General features: G+C 45.8%; 1 pseudogene; it reads right to left on the bottom strand.

Annotated features, from left to right (window-relative positions):
- Positions 1 to 13,607: 13,607 nt before the first annotated feature.
- LOC123816123 lies at positions 13,608 to 16,833 on the bottom strand (annotated as a pseudogene).
- Between the last annotated feature and the right edge of the window lie 1,477 nt (positions 16,834 to 18,310).

An 18,310-nucleotide genomic window follows, 5' to 3' on the forward strand; every position in this document is an offset into this window, starting at 1 on the left:
TAAGTCCCCTCCCGATCAGGTTGGAAAGTGTCTTTTATTTGATATCTTTTCCAAAAAACAATATATAAAGTCTTATCTCTGGGAGCTTACTGTAAAAGGAAGTCATTACCAACTTGGCATTTTTCTTGAAGTGACTATCAAACCTTGGCAATTGTGTAAGATTTCTCTTTTTAATAATGTCATCTCATAAATTCCTTCATCCAAGTTCAGCTTAAATGCACTGCGATGCATGAAGGAATGCAAAACCAGAAAAATGGGGAGTCAGGGAGCAGGGAAGAACCCAGTGTCCCTCTTGGGTTCCCCACAACCCTGACTACTTGTTCGATTTACAATGTCTTGTTTTTCCATACAATGTACCTTAGAAGTTTTCTTCACTCATTTTATAATTTCAAATTTTTCTAGGTGTTCCAGGGGCCCTTGTGATACACTGCAAAGTTATTCCTACATATGATGACATTTTAACCCTTAAAGCCTCGGTGCCTAATGAAAACTAAGTAATTGATCAGCATTCTTTTTTTTTAGTTCTCACCTTGCAATATGTTTCATTGATTTTAGAGAGAGGGAGAGAGAGAGAGAGAGAGAGAGAGAGAGGGAGAGAGAAACATTGATGTGAAAGGGAAACATTGATTGGTTGCCTCTGGTATGTGCCCCAATTGGGGATCAAACCTGCCTAGGTAAGTGCCCTGACCGGGATTGCACCTACAGCCTTTTGGTGTGTGGTACTACCCTCCAACCAACTGAGACACCCAGCTAGGGCCAATTAGCATTCTTTAGCTTGGACATTTTATAACTTCTAGAAACATTTTACATAGACATAGAAGTCAATTATTAACATGGACTTATTTTTGTAAAACCCAGATAAAATAAAGATGTACCCTTTTTACTTAAACAAATACACATAAGGTAGCTTTTTTTTACTAAGAGTTAATCTTCAATCATATGAACTTGAAAAGCACTTGAGTTTGTTTCTATATTTCTGAGAATTTTAGAATACCCAATTCTTACAAGTGCTTGCCTTGAAATTAATTATTATTTTTAAATCCTCACCTGAGTACACGTTTTCTTTGCTTTTTAGACAAAGAAGAAGGGAGAGAAGAAGGGAGAGAGAAAAACAATGTGAAAAAGATACTTGGAACAACTGCCTCCAGTATGCCTCTGAACAGGGGATCAAACTGGCAATGCAGGCCTGTGCCCCAACTGGGAATTGAACCCTCAACCTTTCATCTACAGGACAATATTCCACCCAACTGAGTCACACCTGCCAGGGTGCCTTGAAATTAATTTTAACAATACTATCCTGAGGTAGAAAATTATTTCGCATTGCAGGATACATACATGTAGACATTCATACAGACAGAAACAAATAGACACCTTTTAGCCATGAGAAAAACTCACTAGTTCATAAAAGAACAATTGCATTCAAATTTTTCCCTGGAGGTGTTTATAATTCATTTCTGTCCTTGACAAGTCAAGTTGCAAATGATCTTCCCCCTTTTAAAGTACAGACAGCTATTTGTTTTTGAAAAGTCTCACAAGGGTTTATTTGAGCCAAAATTTTGAGGACATGCCTAGAAGCAAAATCTCAATGGATCGAAGAAATGCTTTGTTTAGTAGTTTATTTTATACATTAGAATCAAAGGAGGAGATGTAAGGGATATATGAAATCCACTGGTGGTAGATTAAGGGGGTGGTAGAAAGCAAACTGGGGAAATCTCTGGGATTGGATAAAAAAATGGAGAAAGTTCTTTCACCTTGGTGGGTACAGGATAGTTAGTATTTACTTGTACAGTACCTAGAGAAGGGCAGCCATTTTTAACACCTGGAAGAATTGGGTTGACGCCTAAATGACCTCATAGGTTGATCCGTTTATCCACATTCGTTTACATTGTTTCGTGTTAGCATAGGAGAGAAGGCTGTTTTCAATTCCGGGACAGTCTCCAGTAGTTTTTCTTTCTCACTCACTTGCCTAATATTATAGATAACTTTTATAATTGTGCTTGCAAAAGTTAATTTAGAAGTGTAAAGGGATCATCATCTTGGCCATCTTTCATCAACAGGACGAGACACTCCTGGGGCTTGTTGGCCTCAAAGGCATGATTTCCATGTTAACTGTGAGATCTATAGGATCTGAACAAACTTCTAGGAAAAACCAGTCTTCCACGTGCATGTCTCCAGGTGGGTCAAATGCCACAGATATAGGACCACTTTACTCTTTAGAGAAAAATCTTCCCTCTGGCGACTTCATGAAGATAGTAGTCACCCAAGAATACCTGAGCGGGGGCCAACGAGAGCTTCCTGGATGTGGCAGGAACCTGGCCACTTTCCAAGGCACAAGCCCCTCTCTCGAGCCCCTCCCCTGAGGTGACCAGTTCCAGGGCACCCTGCTCTCCTCCCTGGGCTCCTGCCCGTCTCTCTGGGATCCCACTGCTGCTCTGGATGACTCCCTGTGCCCATCTCTGCCACACCAGATTCAGGGATCTGAACAACTATTGTCACCCCATTGGCTATTCAGGTTTGGAAAAAAGTGTCCTTTTTCTTTCAGAGCTAAAGAGGGTTCAGTCTCTCATTTAGCCAGCAAGGATTTTGTACTCTACTAAGCAATCCAATTAAAAGCCAAAATTAAAAGCATCAACAGGGACTTCCTGACAAGGAGGAGGCGTAGGTAGACAAACTGTGCCTCCTTGAACAACCAAAAGAAGGGACAACAGCAATTTAAAAATAAAAAACAACCAGAACTGACAGAAAATCAAACTGTATAGAGGTTCAACAACCAAGGAGTTAAAGGAGACACACTCATCCAGACTGGTAGGAGGGGAGGAGACAGGGACGAAGAGAGGACTCGTGGCAAGGTGGCAGCTGGCAGGCCCAGCACCAGATTGTGGAGTGGGGCACACAAGACTGCAGCTGGCCAGCAAGGCTGTGGTGGCAGTGGCTGGTGGAGCGGGTGGTCCCACATTTGCCTGCAGATAAACTGGGAGGAACAATTGGGGAGCAAGATGGACCATACAACCGAGAGCTCCAGCGCAGGGAAATAAAGCCTCAAACCTCTGATTGAAAACACCTGTGGGGCTTGAGGTGCCGGGAAAAACTCCAAGCCTCATAGGAGAGTCAGTTGGAGAGACCCACAGGGTCCTAGAATGTACACAAGCCAACCCACACATGAATTAGCACCAGAAGGGCCCAATTTGCTTGTGGGAAGCGGGGAAAGTGACTAAAAACCAACAGAGAGCAGAAGAAGTGCCATTGTTCCCTCTCAGACTCCTTCCCCACATACAGCATCACAACACAGTGTGGGTTACCCTGTCCTGGTGAATACCTAAGGCTCTGCCCCTCGCTACATAACAGGTGCCTCAAAACAAAAACAAACAAAAAAAAATGGCCCAAATGAAAGAACAGATCAAAGCACCAGAAAAAATATAACTAAGTGACGAAAAGGTAGCCAACCTATCAGATGCACAGTTCAAAACACGGGTAATCAGGATGCTCACAGGATTGGTTGAATTTGGTCACAAATCAGATGAAAAAATGAAGGCTACACTAAGTGAAAAGGAAAATGTACAGGGAACCAATAGTGATGGGAAGGAAACTGGGACTCAAATCAATGATTTGGAGCAGAAGGAAGAAATAAACATTCAACCAGAAAAGAATGAAGAAACAAGAATTCAAAAAAAATGAAGAGACACTTAGGAACCTCCAAGACATCTTTAAACATTCCAACATCTGAATTATAGGGGTACCAGAAGGAGAAGAGGAAGAGCAACAAGTGGAAAAGTTATTTGAACAAATTAAATACAGAACTTCCCCAATCTGGCAAAGGAAATTGACTTCCAGGAAGTCCAGGAAGCTCAGAGAGTCCCAAAGAAGTTGGACCCAAAGAAGCACACACCAAGGCACATCATAATTACCTTAGCCAAGATTAAAGATAAGGAGAGACTCTTAAAAGCAGCAAGACAAAAGGAGAGAGTTACCTACAAAGGAGTTCCCATCAGACTGTCAGCTGATTTCTCAAAAGAGACCTTACAGGCAAGAATGGGCTGGAAGGAAGTATTCCAAGTCATGAAAGGCAAGGACCTACATCCCAGATTGCTCTATCCAGCAAAGCTTTCATTTAGAATGGAAGGGAAGATAAAGTGCTTCTCAAATAAGGTCAAGTTAAAGGACTTCATCATCACCAAGTCCTTATTATATGAAATGTAAAAGGGACTTATCTAAGAAAAAGAAGATAAAAAATGTGTACAGTGAAACAACTGCAAACTCACAATTATTAACAACCACACCTAAAATAAAACCAAAAACAAACTAAGCAAACAACTAGAACAGGAACAGAACCACAGAAATGGAGATCCCATGGAGGGTTATCAACAGGGGAGTGGGAGGGGGAGAGAGGGGGGCAAGGTACAGAGAATAAATAGCATAGATGGTAGGTAGAAAACAGACAGGGGGAGGGTAAGAATAGTATAGGAAATACAGTAACCAAAGAACTTACATGTACAAGTGATGGACATGAACTAAAAAAGGGGAATGTGGGTGGGAGGGGGTGAGCAGGACAGAGCGAAGTGGAGGGGGGAAAATGGGACAACCATAATAGCATAATCAATAAAATATATTAAAAAAATAAAGGCAGCAACAAATTACATCCCTGTTCCTGGGTTATTTCAACACTTATCCACCTCTAGGATTATCCAAGAGCCTCTCTGATAAAGTCATGGCCTACTACTACTTAAAGCAAAGAGGACCACAATTCCGAGAGAAACTCACCAAATTCACCTGGTATGAAATAGGGAGCTGGTGGGGCAGAATGGGCCCTTGTGGATACCTAGCACAGGGTCTGTGCCGGCAGGGTGCTCCTGGGTGGGCTTCTTTGAAATCCTGCCAATTACACCAAGTAAATGTCAATAGAAGAAACACCCTAACCTGTAGAGAATTTTTATGAATTTGTTTGAGCCAAACTGAATGCATATGCCAGGAAGCAAGACCTCAAATACAACCTAATAATCTATTTCATTAGCCAAACAATTTTTGTTTACCCTTACTTCCCTCATACTGGTCACCCCTTGTCCTCCAAGTGGCAGCTAAACTCTAGACATCACTTCAACATTCAAGACAGAAGAGGTAAATAATAGTGGCAGTCACCTTTGGGCCTTCAAACTGCTGCTTCTGGGTCACATAGCCACCCCTAATTGCCAGGAAGGTTTGGGAAGGGAAAGGGGGGTCAGGATGGGTGTGGGGTCAGCCAGACCACAGTGTCTGCTGCACACTGGGGAACCAGCATGTGGAAAGTCAATGTCCAACTTTCTGTCCTGGGTGGGACGTGCCAAGGCGAACCATGGTGTTAAATTCATTCATTTGTTTGTTTATGCATTTATTTTCACCCCTCTTCTCCATTCCCTTCCCTTTTGGCAACCACTAACTTGTTCTCTATATCTGTGGACTGTTTGTTTTGTTTTGCTTATTCATATGTTTCAATTTTTTAGAGTCCACATATTATAGAAATGATACAGTGTTTGTCTTTCACTTAGCATAATACCCTCTGGGCCCCTCATGTGTCCCAAATGGCAAGATTTCATTCTTCATGGTGTTAACTTTAGACTGAGTTGACTACCAAGTCAGTGTGGTATGGCACCACTGGGTGAATTCTTATTTTCTTTGGCCATATTCAATCCTCAGATTGTTAAACTCCAGCGGTCTATAAACCTGTTTGAGCTTTTTAGCAGCAATGCATAGTGCTTCCTGTGATGATAGAAATATTCCACATCTGTGCAGTCCAATGCTAACCACGTGAAGCTACAGAGCACTTGAAATATGGTTTGTGCACCATAGGAACTTGATTTTTACTTGTAATTAAATTAATTGAAATAACCACATGTGGTGGTTTCTGTATTATCATAGTCTTAAGGCATCCTGCTGATGAAGAACCTAGATGAATTTGGAGCCATTTTCAGTTACTTGATGAAAAGACCAAAGTTTAATACAGATGAGGGATATGCAGTCTTCAGAATTCAAACATGTCAATTATTTTTTAATTAAAATTTAAGAAATATTTATTTATTTTTAGAGAGAGGGGAAGGGAGGGAGAAAGAGAGGGAGAAACATCAATGTGCAAAGGAAAAATCTATTGGTTGCCTCCCACATGCCCCTAACCAGGGACTTTTCCTGCAACCCCGGCATGTGCCCTGACAGGAAATCGAACCAATTGCCTTTTGGTTTTTAGGAGGACATTAAACCCATTGAGCCACACCAGTCAGGGCTGTCAATTAATTTTTCTTTTTGGGTCAGGACTTTCAAGGAAAGGTTTTTGCTTGATCTTGGACAGAATTTTTCTCCCCGAAAATTTACTGAAATTTTTGTGGCTCTCTGGTTCATTTCCTAGTAATCATAAAATCAGTAAGGGAAGACAAATGTACAGGGAACCAACAGTGAAGGGAAGGAAACCAGGACTCAAATCAATGATTTGGAGCAGAAGGAAGAAATAAACATTCAGCCAGGACAGAATGAAGAAACAAGAATTCAAAAAAATGAAGAAAGGCTGAGGAATCTCCAGGACAACTTTAAACGTTCTAATGTCCAAAACATAGGGGTGCCAGAAGGAGAACAGGAAGAGCAAGAAATTGAAAATTTGCCCTGGATGGTGTGGCTTAGTGGATTGAGCATGGGCTGTGATCCAGAGAGTCACTGGTATGATTCGCAGTCAAGACACACGCCTGGGTCATGGGCTGGGTCTCCAGTGGGGGGCTCATGAGAGTCAACCACACATTGATATTTCTCTCCCTCTCTTTCTCCTTCCCTTCCCCTCTTTCTAAAAATAAAAAATAAAAATAAAAATAAACAATAAAATAAATTTAAAATTTATTTGAAGAAATAATGAAGGAAATCTTCCCCAATCTGGCAAAGGAAATAGACTTCCAGGAAGTCCAGGAAGCCCAAAGAGTCCCAAGGAAGTTGGACCCAAGGAAGCACACATCAAGGCACATCACAATTACATTACTCAAGATGAAAGGTAAGAAGAGAATCTTAAAAGTAGCAAGAGAAGAGGAGAAAGTTACCTACAAAGGAGTTCCCATAAGAATGTCAGCTGATTTCTCAAAAGAAACCTTACAGGCAGGAAGGGGCTGGAAAGAAATATTCAAAGTCATGAAAGGCAAGGACCTACATCCAAGATTACTCTACTCAGCAAAGCTATCATGTAGAATGGAAGATCAGATAAAGTGCTTCCCAGGTAAGCTCAAGTTGAAGGAGTTCATCCTCACCAAGCCCTTATTATATGAAATGTTAAAGGGACTTATTTAAGAAATAGAAGATCAAAACTATGAACAGTAAAATGACAACAAACTTACAACTATCAACAACTGAATGGGAAAAAATAACCCAGAAACTAAGCACACTACTAGAATAGGAACAGAATCACAGAAATGGAGATCACATGGAGGGTTATCAATGGGAAAGGGGAGGGTAGAGAATAGGGGAAAAGGTACAGGGAATAAGAAGCATGAATGGTAAGTACAAAATAGACAAGGGATGGTTGAGAATAGTATAGGAAATGGAAAAGCCAAAGAACTTATATGTACAACCCATGGACAAGAAGTAAGGGGCGGGGATGCTGGTGGGGGGAGGTACAGGGTGGAGGGGGATAAAAGGGAGAAAGAAAATGGAACAACTGTAATGCCATAATCAATAAAATATACTTAAAAATCAATAAGGGAAGACAGAGTTTGGATTCAATTGCTTATTTACTTGTGAATTTTATTTTTCCCATTACCATATATACTTCCTACACCTTCTTCCACCTCTCCCTTCCCCCTGCCCCCAGAAACCACCATATTGTTGTTCAGGTCCATTAGTTCTGTCTTTTTTCTTTTTTGCTCAGTCCCTCCACTTCTAAGCCCCTTCCCCCCAGAGCTGTCAGCATGTTCTCTATCTATGAGTCTGTCTCTGTCTTGCTTGTTAGTTCAGTTTGTTCATTTGATTCCACATATAAGTGAAATCATATGGGTAATTGTCTTTTTCTTACTGGTTTATTTCACTTGGTATAATTCCAAGTCTATCCATGCTTCAATTGCTTTTTTAAAAAACAGGTATACTGAGATATAATTTACCTACAGTAAAATCTATCCTCCTAAGCTATATAGTTCTATGCATTTTGACAAACCAACTTATTGTGTAATCACCAACACAATCATGATAAAGGATATTTTTACCTCCCCTGCAAAATTTCCTTATGAGACAATTCTTTTCAAGTTACCCCTAGTTAATGTGCTATTATTGTAATGAACAATTTTGATACTTGAATTGGATTTAGGTCGTCTGTTTCAATTCTGCTTTATTGGATTACCCTCAAAATGGGAGAAGTCTCTGTGGTGATATAACAAACATGACTCATTGGGGCAGCAAAGTGCAAGCAAACTACTGGTGGTGAACAGATGTGATCGACGTTGACAAGAATACAGCTGCCAAAAACTGAAACTCAGGGCCAAGATGGAGGCACAGGCAGGTACACTTTGCTTCTTCACACAACCAAAAGAAGGACAACACATTTAAAAACAAAAAATAACCAGAACTACCAGAAAATCGAACTGTATGGAAGTCTGACAACCAAGGAATTAAAGAAGAAACATTCATTCAGACTGGTAGGAGAGGCACAGATGGGCAGCTGGGGTGGAGAGGATGTGTGGCAAGCAGTGGCTGGAGGACCAGGCAGGCAAGGCCATGGCTGGTGGACTAAGTAGTCCCACATTTGAGTGTGGATAAAGCAGGAGGAACAACTGAGGAGCAAGACAGACCACAAAACCCAGGTTTCCAGCACAGGAAAAGAAAGCCTCAAAACCTATGACTGAAAACACCTGTGGGGGTTGTGGTGTCAGGAGAAACTCAGCCTCACAGGAGAGTCTGTTGGAGAGACCCACAGGGTCCTAGAATATACGCAAACCCACCCATCTGGGAATCAGTACCATAAGAGCCCAATTTGTGGGTAGTGGGAAAAGTGACTGCAAAGCCAGCCAAGAGCCTAGCAAGTGGCATTGTTCCCTCTTAGACCCCTCCCCCACATAAAGTGCCACAACCCAACAATGTGGGTTGCCCTGCCCTGGTGAATACTTAAGGCTCCACCCCTTACAAGCTACACTGAGACCAAAAAAAAATATGGCCCGAATGAAAGATCAGATCAAAGTCCCCAAAATAGAACTAAGTAATGGAGAGCTAGCCAACCTATCACATACAGAGTTCAAAACACTGGTAATCAGGATGCTCACAGAAATGGTTGAGCATGGTCACAAAATAAAGGAAAAAGTGGAGGTTATGCAACGTGTAATGAAGAAAAATGTACAGGGAACCCACAGTGAGGGAAGGAAACTGGGACTCAAATCAACGATTTGGAGCAGAAGGAAGAAATAAACATTCAACCAGAACAGAATAAAGAAAGAAGAATTCAGAAAAATGAGGAGAGGCTTAGAAACCTCTGGGACAACTTTAAATGTTCCAACATCTGAATCATAAAGGTGCCAGAAGGAGAAGAGGAAGACCAAGAAATTGAAAACTTATTTGAAAAAATAATGAAGGAGAACTTCCCCAATCTGGTAAAGGAAATAGACTTCCAGGAAGTCCAGGAAGCTCAGAGAGTCCCAAAGATGTTGGACCCAAAGATGATGGACCCAAGGAAGCACACACCAAGGCACATCCTAATTACACTACTTAAGATCAAAATAAGGATAGAATCTTAAAAGCAGCAAGAGAAAAGGAGACAGTTATCTACAAAGGTGTTTCCATAAGACTATCAGCTGATTTCTCAAAGGAAACCTTACAGGAAAAAGGGGCTGGAAAGAAGTATTCCAAGTCATGAAAAGCAAGGACCTACATCCAAGATTACTCTATCCAGCAAAGCTATTATTTAGAATGGAAGGGCAGATCAGGTGCTTTCTAGATAAGGCCAAATTAAAGGAGTTCATCATCACCAAGCCCTTATTATATGGAATGTAAAAGGGACTTATCTAAGAAAAAGAAGAAGGTAAAAAAATAAACAGCAAAATGACAAGAAACTCATAACTATCAGCAACTGAACCTAAAAAAAAGAACAAAAACAAACTCAGCAGACAACTATAACAGGAACAGAATCACAGAAACGGAGATTACATGGAGGGTTGTCAGTGGGGAGGTGGACAGAGAAGATTGGGGGAAAGGTACAGGGAATAGGAAGCATAACTGGTAGGCACAAAATAGACAGGGAGCAGTACAGAATAGTATGGGAAATGTAGAAGCCAAAGAACTTATATGTATGACCCATGCACATAAACTAAGGAAGGGCAATACTGGTGAAAGGGGGTGCTGCAGGGCGGAGGGGAATAAAGGGAAGACAGAAATGGGACATCTGTAATAGCATAATCAGTAAAATATATTGAGAAGAAAAGAATACACCAGCCAGACGGATGCATGTGTACTAACCAAAGGTTGGGTTAGCAGCATCTTTTACTAAGAAAATGGTATCAGGTACACTAGCCACATCTGTTTATTTATTTTATAATTAGGTGAATTAAATACATGTGAAGTACTTAGAATAGCCCCTGGTATTTAGTAAGTTCTAGAAGAGTTATATTGGTGGAATGGATTATCTAAAGTTCCTCCAACTATTTTTACCATAATTGTATTTTACATACTTGTTCTAGAGACTTGGCATAGTTTCATATTAACATTTTTTCTTTGGTCTTGAAATGAAATTCCAGAGATTCAAAATGCAAGATTTTCCATTTCCCACAATTACAGCAGCAAATTCAAATAACGTCTGCAGGGCAAGTCACATCAGCATAGAAACTCTTCGGGTTTTCTGTAACCTCCATGTTATCACAGCCTGTCATCCAATATTCAAAATAGCCCCTTTTATTAGGTTAGGTTTTCATAATTAAAAGTGGCTTTTGATCCTGTGTCCCAAATGTCCTAGAATTCTTCAACATTCCCCATTGTCCAAGGTGTTTTAATGGCAGCCAGAGTGTCTCCAGACAGCCCTCCCATTGCGGTGGATCTGGAGGGAGACACGGGGGCTGTCTGTCTGTCCCGTGACAGGCTCTGGCCTGATCTTGAGGGCAAAGCTCCTCACACGCAGAGGGTGAATTGGAGGAGGAGGCGTGTTGAAGTGCCCCCTTTCTGTGAGTTCTGAGGGACATGTGTTCTTCACACTTAGAAGCTCTTTGTCCTGGTGATTTCCTCGGGCTTGGTTCCCAGCACTTTTAAACTGCGTGGGCTGAGGGCTGGAGCTTCTGTATCTGCTAGAACTGGACTGTTTGTGATACTTCCTTAAACTCTTGTAATTTTATTAACTTGCTAGCAGGACTAGTATGTTCAGGATTCTGACGTCCCCAAATCTAATGAGTCATGACCAGACAAGACAGTGTGTTTCCATCCTCCTTGACTTTTTGAATTCTCTTCATTTTCAGTTCTAGCAGTTTCTCCTGCAGATGGTTCTGCCTCCATTAAAAGCAACTGAGAGAGCATGTACACTTCTTCAGAGAAAGACTGTAAGCTCTATTCTTCCTGTCCACTATGGTAGCCACTAGTCACATGTAACTATAATAATTCAAATTTAAATAATTTAAAATTAAATGAAAATTTCAAGCCCTTTAGTTATACTGGCCACTAGAGTTTCAGTGGTCAAGGGTCAAACGTGGCTCATGGCTACTCTACTGGGCAGCTCACTAGGGGATGTTTCCACTCACAGGGAGTCCCACTGGGCAGCCCTCCCCAGGGGCTCTCTGATGAGCCCACTCTCTTTGCAGACACTCAGACTCTCTGCTAATGCCGGCCTCTTCTTCCAAGGCTGATGATATTGAAGGGTTGCCTGCTGTGGGTAGGCTTTGTTTATAGTTAATTGTTTAAAAGTATAATTACGTTTTGTTTGGCCACAGAGCAATGGTGAGCATATTTTCACGGCTGCTGCTAAAGGCACAGCTCAGCCTCAGAAGTGTGCCGCTGCCAAAGCCTCCACATCCGGCCGTGTGTGTTTTGCCTCCTGCCCTTGTATGTGCCTAACTTCTACTCTAACGTTTTCATTAAGAAAGTTGAAATATTGCCAAATTGTTGACAAATTCCCTTATTTCTTATTCCAAGTCTAGATCCCACTGTTGGCCTCTAGGTGGAGCTAGGATCCTAATTAATATTCTCCTGCTTTGAAGAACACCATTTTAAATTCACATTATGTGCAGAGGGTCATCTGGCTTTTGCCTCAAAACTTAGGACATTTCCCATGAGAATGAAAAACACCCCACACTTTTAATTCTCTACAGCTGTCCAATCAAAAAGGGAAGGGAAAGAAGTCCTGGATATTTACCTACCACGTTTCCCTAAGACAACACTCCACCCCCAAGAAACCCACCCCAGTGGTTCAGTTTCTGAGTTAACGCACAACTTCACGACTGTTCTCTGCTGATGCCGTGTTGGAGGAATTCTTGATGGAAGAGAAAATCAGGGAGACCTCCTTTTCCTTATCAACCCTAAATTAATCTATTGGTTCTGCTTTATAAGTAGAGGATGAAGTGTTCAGGATTCTGAGATAACAGTCAAAATATGTTTTTTTTAAGCACCATAAAAAGGCAGCTTTGTTGTCGTGATGCCCATGGGAGGGCGGATGAGCAGCCTGCCTGACTCCAGGCTGCAGCTCTCTGGGGCCCAGTGGCCCAGGGAGCTGAGGTGGCTCTCACTACAAGCACCAGCCCCTGAGGGCTGCCCAGGCCACACCTGCAGAGTGGGGTGCAGGACATCTCCCCAGTCAGCCCAGCTGGCCGGGTTCCCCTCTCACTGGGGCCCCAGCCACTCCCTCAACTCCACGTGGGTCTTGTCACAAAGGCCTTTTGCTCTTACTCACGGGCCTTGGCTTCTGGGCCCATCACATCCCAGTCCAGTCCTCAGAGGGGCAGCCGCACTCCACACGGAATCAGGCCCAGCCCTGGGCTCCGTTATTTCCTCTCCAGTGGACACGGCCCCTCAGCCCTCCAGTCTCGGCTCTCTCTCGCTCACAGAGGCGGCAGCTCCCAGGGTAAGACTTGGAAGCCAAGTCAAAGACTCCTTGTCCCCACACCTCAGAGCGCAGGCCAGCAGGAGAGCTGCTTCCCATTCTTCCTATGCTTCCCATCCTTTCCCTTCCCTCTCCTTCCTCCCCACCCCCACCCTCCATCTCTGACTCCCCCCACCCACCTGCTTCCCAGCCCTCACTGGGGGGCTTCACCTTCATCAGGCTTCCTGAAGGAGCTGCCAGCCCCCAGGGCAGGTGCACAAAACAAAAATAATTGGCAAGCACGAGATGGGAGAAAACCCACCAAATCAAGGTTGCCTTTGTCTACAAATCATGGAGGTTCCCAGCAGGGGAGAGTCTGCTCAGCTCGGTAGCTCGACATTCTCTGGAGCTGAGGACAATCCTGTTCGCCTCCTTTTCAGGTCAACTTCCCTGTCCCCAAGAACCCCCACTGAGAGAGCCCTGGAGGGGTGTGCAAGGTATGTGCACCTACACTGCCTGGGCTGGTGTTGCACACACGTGCACACAACTGAAGGGGTGCCCCTGCTCCTCAGGGGCTTCTCTCTAGTAACACAATCCTGTGCTCTCGCGCACACATGAAGACAGGTGCGCACACATACTAGATTCTCAGGAAGAGTAGGGGGTGGGGTCCCCTGAGGCTCACTGGACCTGGGCTGGGTGGAGGGCTGCCTGGAATGCAGTGGGCTCCCATCTGGGTGGGCCAGACGGTGGCTGGGAGCAGAGGGTTGTAGATGCGCTTGCTGTCAGCCTAGCGAGTGCCACGAGACAGCATGACAATAAAGCAACTGGATGGTGATCCAGCTGTCTAGAATCTTCTTGTTCCAGTCCTTCATAGTTTTGCAGTGGCTCAAGGCAATGATGTGGAGCTCAGCCTTGCTGTCGCAGTTTGTTGCTCCCTCAGGCCCGGCAGCTGACTCTGTATTGGACACTCACGCTGCTCCTGCAGCTCCCAGGCCGGATCAGGTGCTGCCTTCCCTTCTCCTTCCTCCAGGAGCCGCCTATTCTCATCTTGCTCCTTGAATCGTCCTCGGTGGTCCTGCCACTGTGTTTCGCCTGGATCTTCAGTGCTGGGACTCTTTGGAGGTGATCATGCCCAGGCTGCTTGGCCACATAGCAGGTTCCATCACTGCGTACCCTGACTGTCCACTTGGTGCGTGGCGGTCTGCCCACCCGAGGGCCAATGGCTAAACTCAAGTGGCCATGACCCAGATCCTCTAGGCCATGGCCCTGCCCGCTGCACACAGCTGTGGCAGTGCTTGTTCTCCTGGCCCTGGTCTCTGTGGTGCCTAGAGAGGTAAGGGCTGACCTTGGGGCCAGGGTCACCCCTGTCTTGGGGCCATGGTCACAGTCCTCTGAATGCTGTTTCCAGCCCACCTCGGGATCCAGGAAGAGGGATCAGAACTTGGTGGAGCTCCCCTGTGGAGGAGCTGCCTCGTGGTGTGTGGCGACAGGGGGCTGGAGGGGGTGTGGTTAAAACTGGAGTTGCCAGCAGCGGCAGCCTCAGGGGGCTCTGTGGCAGGGCCTTGGTGAGCAGTGGGGTGCTGAGGCAGCTCTCCGCCGTGTTGTGGGCATTGGTGCTGTCCATGTCAGACTTCTCAGGCAGCTCAGAGATGTCGGACAGCTCATGCTTCTTGGGCTTGCCACCCACTCACCCCTTTGGCCTCCACCCCTCCCGCTTACAGAGGCTCTCCTCCTCAGGTAGTCAGGCCTTCAGGTAGCATTCCTGCAGCTGCAGCGTGTTCTCCTCTTCTCCAGCGGTAGGAGGTTGTGGCACTGGAATTCCAGCTGCCTTAGCTCCTGCTCCAGTGTGGCCATCTCATGGCGCAGGCTCTCATTGCGGGTGCGTCCTGGGCGCTGTTGCCATAGGAGGCACAGGGGGAAGAGAAGGCCTGACTGGACTGGTTGCAGTTCTCCAGGTGGCACTTGATCTCCAGCAGCTCCCAGTAGTGCTGGTACTCCTGGTAGGTGAGGCCAGGGCGTTCCCTACCCCCAGCCCCGCCCTCCCAGCCAGCAGGGAGTCCAGGCTGAAGTGGGAGTCCCTACTCTGCAGGGTGTTCCCTTGCAGGCCAAAGTTGTGCAGGGTCCCAAGTGTGTTGGTGGCTCTCTGGGGCTCGTCCCCCAGCAGGTCATGCTCAGAGCTCTCCCCTTGCGGATGCTCTCCCTCAGTCAGGCCCACCCCACTGTCTGGCTCCTGGCTGTTGGTGATTCCTGGGCTTGCATTGGAGGGGGCCCTTTCTTCTGTTCATTTCTGAGCTGCTGGGCAGGGGTGACTTCAAATTCCAAACATGCAGGTCTCCCTCACTCTCTCAGTTCAAATCATCCAGGAAGTCATCCGGTCACTGTCCTTCCATCACTTTGCCACCTGGCTCTCAGGCCGGGCCACCAGCAGGGAGATGTTGGTGTTCTCCCCCTGGCTCAGCAAGGCCATGGCCTCCTCCCGGTTCTGGGTGTCCACATGGTGTACCTGGATGATTCCGTCTCTCTCTCCGATGTTGTCTTTGGCAGCAGTGCTGCCAGGATTCACCTCCCAGCACCGATGCCCAGGTCCTCCGCACTGTCTGTGTGGCAGCAAACCATGGGGACCAGCCCATCCAGGTGGCTGGCTTTGTGCAGCTCCCTCCTCATACTCCTGCTGGTACTCAGTCTTCCTCCTGCTGGCCGCTCTCGCTGAACTCCGCTGGGTCCTAACACTCACGGCTGAAGGGGTAGCTCAGACAGGACGGAGGCTCCAGGGTGACCCTGGGCGTGGTGGGCGGGCACAGCTTGAAGGTGACGTCAGTCTGAGTGCCAATGTCCACAGGCTGCAGGCTGTGACAGGAACTGTCTCCCCAGAGGTGGGGGCAGCACCTCAGCACCTGGATCTCCCGGGACTCCTTGGAGGAGCTTGGGGCCTCCACCGTCTGCTCCTGAGACAGCTTGGGGCGCTCCTTCCCGTTCCCCTGGGGCGTGGCTTTGGGCTGCTCCTCAGTTTCTGGACTACTACGCACACAGCCCCTCCCATTGCGCCAGCCGGCGAGGGGAGAGGGGGGAACGTGGAAACGTCTTTCACTGGCCCTTGTGCAGGACTTCAAAATGGTTTTTAATCTGAGTCCCTTTTGCTTATTACTCAAGATAATATTACATTAACTATCGGGCATTATAAACTCTGGCTTCTCAGCCCTCTGCTGACGGGTTTGTTTACTTCTCAAACCCCAAACCCCGAGCCGCTCTCATTGCAGACAGCTCCCACAGTGCGGCTCCTTCACAGTCAGAGTCCGGGCGGGAGATTCTCTGGGCAGAGGGACTGCCCCTCTCCTTTCACCAAGATGATTGACAGTGGACACGTCAAATTCCACCTTCTCTTCCTCATTTGGGGCACTGGTTCTCAACTACAAATATCACAGAAGAGAAAGCACGTTTGGTTTCTCGTCGCAGAGAGCAAAAAACAAAAATTTCATACAATAGAATACTTTCATCTGCATCCTTGGTTTGTAACTTCAGCTTTTCAAAAACTGCTTAAATGCTAATAGGATTCATAAAACATTTGTAATAATAATTTCACATAATATAATAATAACAAATTATGTGAATTTAGCTCTGTCCTCTGTAATAACCAATGTTTCCAGAAAACTAGGATTTAAGAGTGTTTTCTGTATCAATATGTGACTTGCTTTGATAACAATAGATGTTCACATTATCTTGAAAATTGTCAACAACATGGATGGTTTGCGCACGCGCAGAAAAGCATGAACCTGGCCGGTCTGAGTGCCGTCCCGTGAGAGACCTGCTTACAAGGTTGGCCCCTGGCTGGCAGCCAGGAACTTGGACTTGGAGAGGGTTCCCATCATTTGCAGGACTGGTGAGAATGTCCCTAAACTGTGTGTACAAACGTTATGGTTTATGCTGACACCTCTGGGCATCTGGAATTCTCATCTGTGCCAGCAGAGGGCGCCCACGTGACCAGCCCCCAAGAAATCCCCTTGGAGCCCAGTCTTTGCTGAGCTTTCCCAGGGTCAGTGCTTCCTGTGTGGCCACAACTCACCGCTGGGGGAGTTCAGTGCGTCCTGTGGCTCCAATGGGAGAGAGACCCTTGGGAGCTCAGGTCGGTTTTCCGGGCTTCACCCCACGTGCCTTTTCCCCTCGCTGACTTCGCCCTGTAACCTTTTGTTCTAATAATCAGAGCTGTGAGTACAACTGTGTGATGGGGCCTGTGAGTCCCAGTGAACCATCTGACCTGGGTGACTTTGGAGACACCAACATAGCCCCTTATGGGATCTGGTACCTCATAATATTTAAAATGACCAAATCCAACTTCTAGTCGTAATGTATAAACATATCTCATTAGAGTGATCTACCATAAGTCAATGCAAGAAACTCAGTGAAGAAAGGAAACCTGAAACTTGGTCAAGGCCGACCTCTGTGTGACAGGTGACGGTGATGTGTGCACTGCAGGGACTGAAGGCTCTCTGACCCCTGCTGTGTGGAGTTTGGATTGAGGCGGCCATGACATGAAATGGCTAAAGTAAATAGTACTTCTGCTTGGTCTCAAACATCCATTAACATGATTTACAAACATCCTAGTGAACTGTGTTCTAAACCGGACCTGTGTAGAAAGACTGAGATGCACGTGCCTTTGGCCCTGTGGAAACTGGAGATGGACTCTCCTCCGACTGAGGCAGAAGGGAGGGAGGTCAGGGCAATCCGTTGGACCCAGAGTCATGGGGTGAGGCCGCCACCACAGTCGGTTCAAACAGCAGCATAAAGAGTGTGACCTGCGACGCTCTCGTGCCTGTTACCTGTCACCCTGATCTTCTGATGATTGTTACACGTGGAAAAATCTCAGCACATTCTTAGTGACTGACATGCTTCTCTGTCCTGTGTGAATTTCAGTGGCAAATTCATGCTCAGTGTGGGTTCATCTGGGACTGCAAGAGTGACAGTTCCCCTCCTCCCAGGTAAGGCTGCAACATGAACTTGGGCAACCACAATGAGAGAAAGCACATTTTAGGAGGTCTTCTACCAGCTGTCCTCCTCTTCAATACGGAGAAGTGATCGCCATCAGGAAGTTTACTTCCCCAGGCCTGGCTAAAATAACAACGACATCCCCAGGCTCTTCACTGGTCGCCAAACCCTCCAAGCCTAAACATGGCCACGTGACTGTGTCCCTCCTGTCGGGAAGAGAGGAGAACCATGATGTTGAATTCAGGTGGTCTTGTCCCTCAGGAAAGGGCATCTGTAGATTGGAGAGCTTGAGAAAAAGGAAGTGCACTGAATTAAAATGCAGAAAAATGCTCTAAAATGGGTGTCAAGGGCACAATTCTG

The sequence above is a fragment of the Phyllostomus hastatus genome, unplaced genomic scaffold, assembly GCF_019186645.2.
Source record: "Phyllostomus hastatus isolate PE091 unplaced genomic scaffold, TTU_PhHast_1.1 phas_contig_1048, whole genome shotgun sequence".
In the NCBI taxonomy this organism is placed as follows: Eukaryota; Metazoa; Chordata; class Mammalia; order Chiroptera; family Phyllostomidae; genus Phyllostomus; species Phyllostomus hastatus.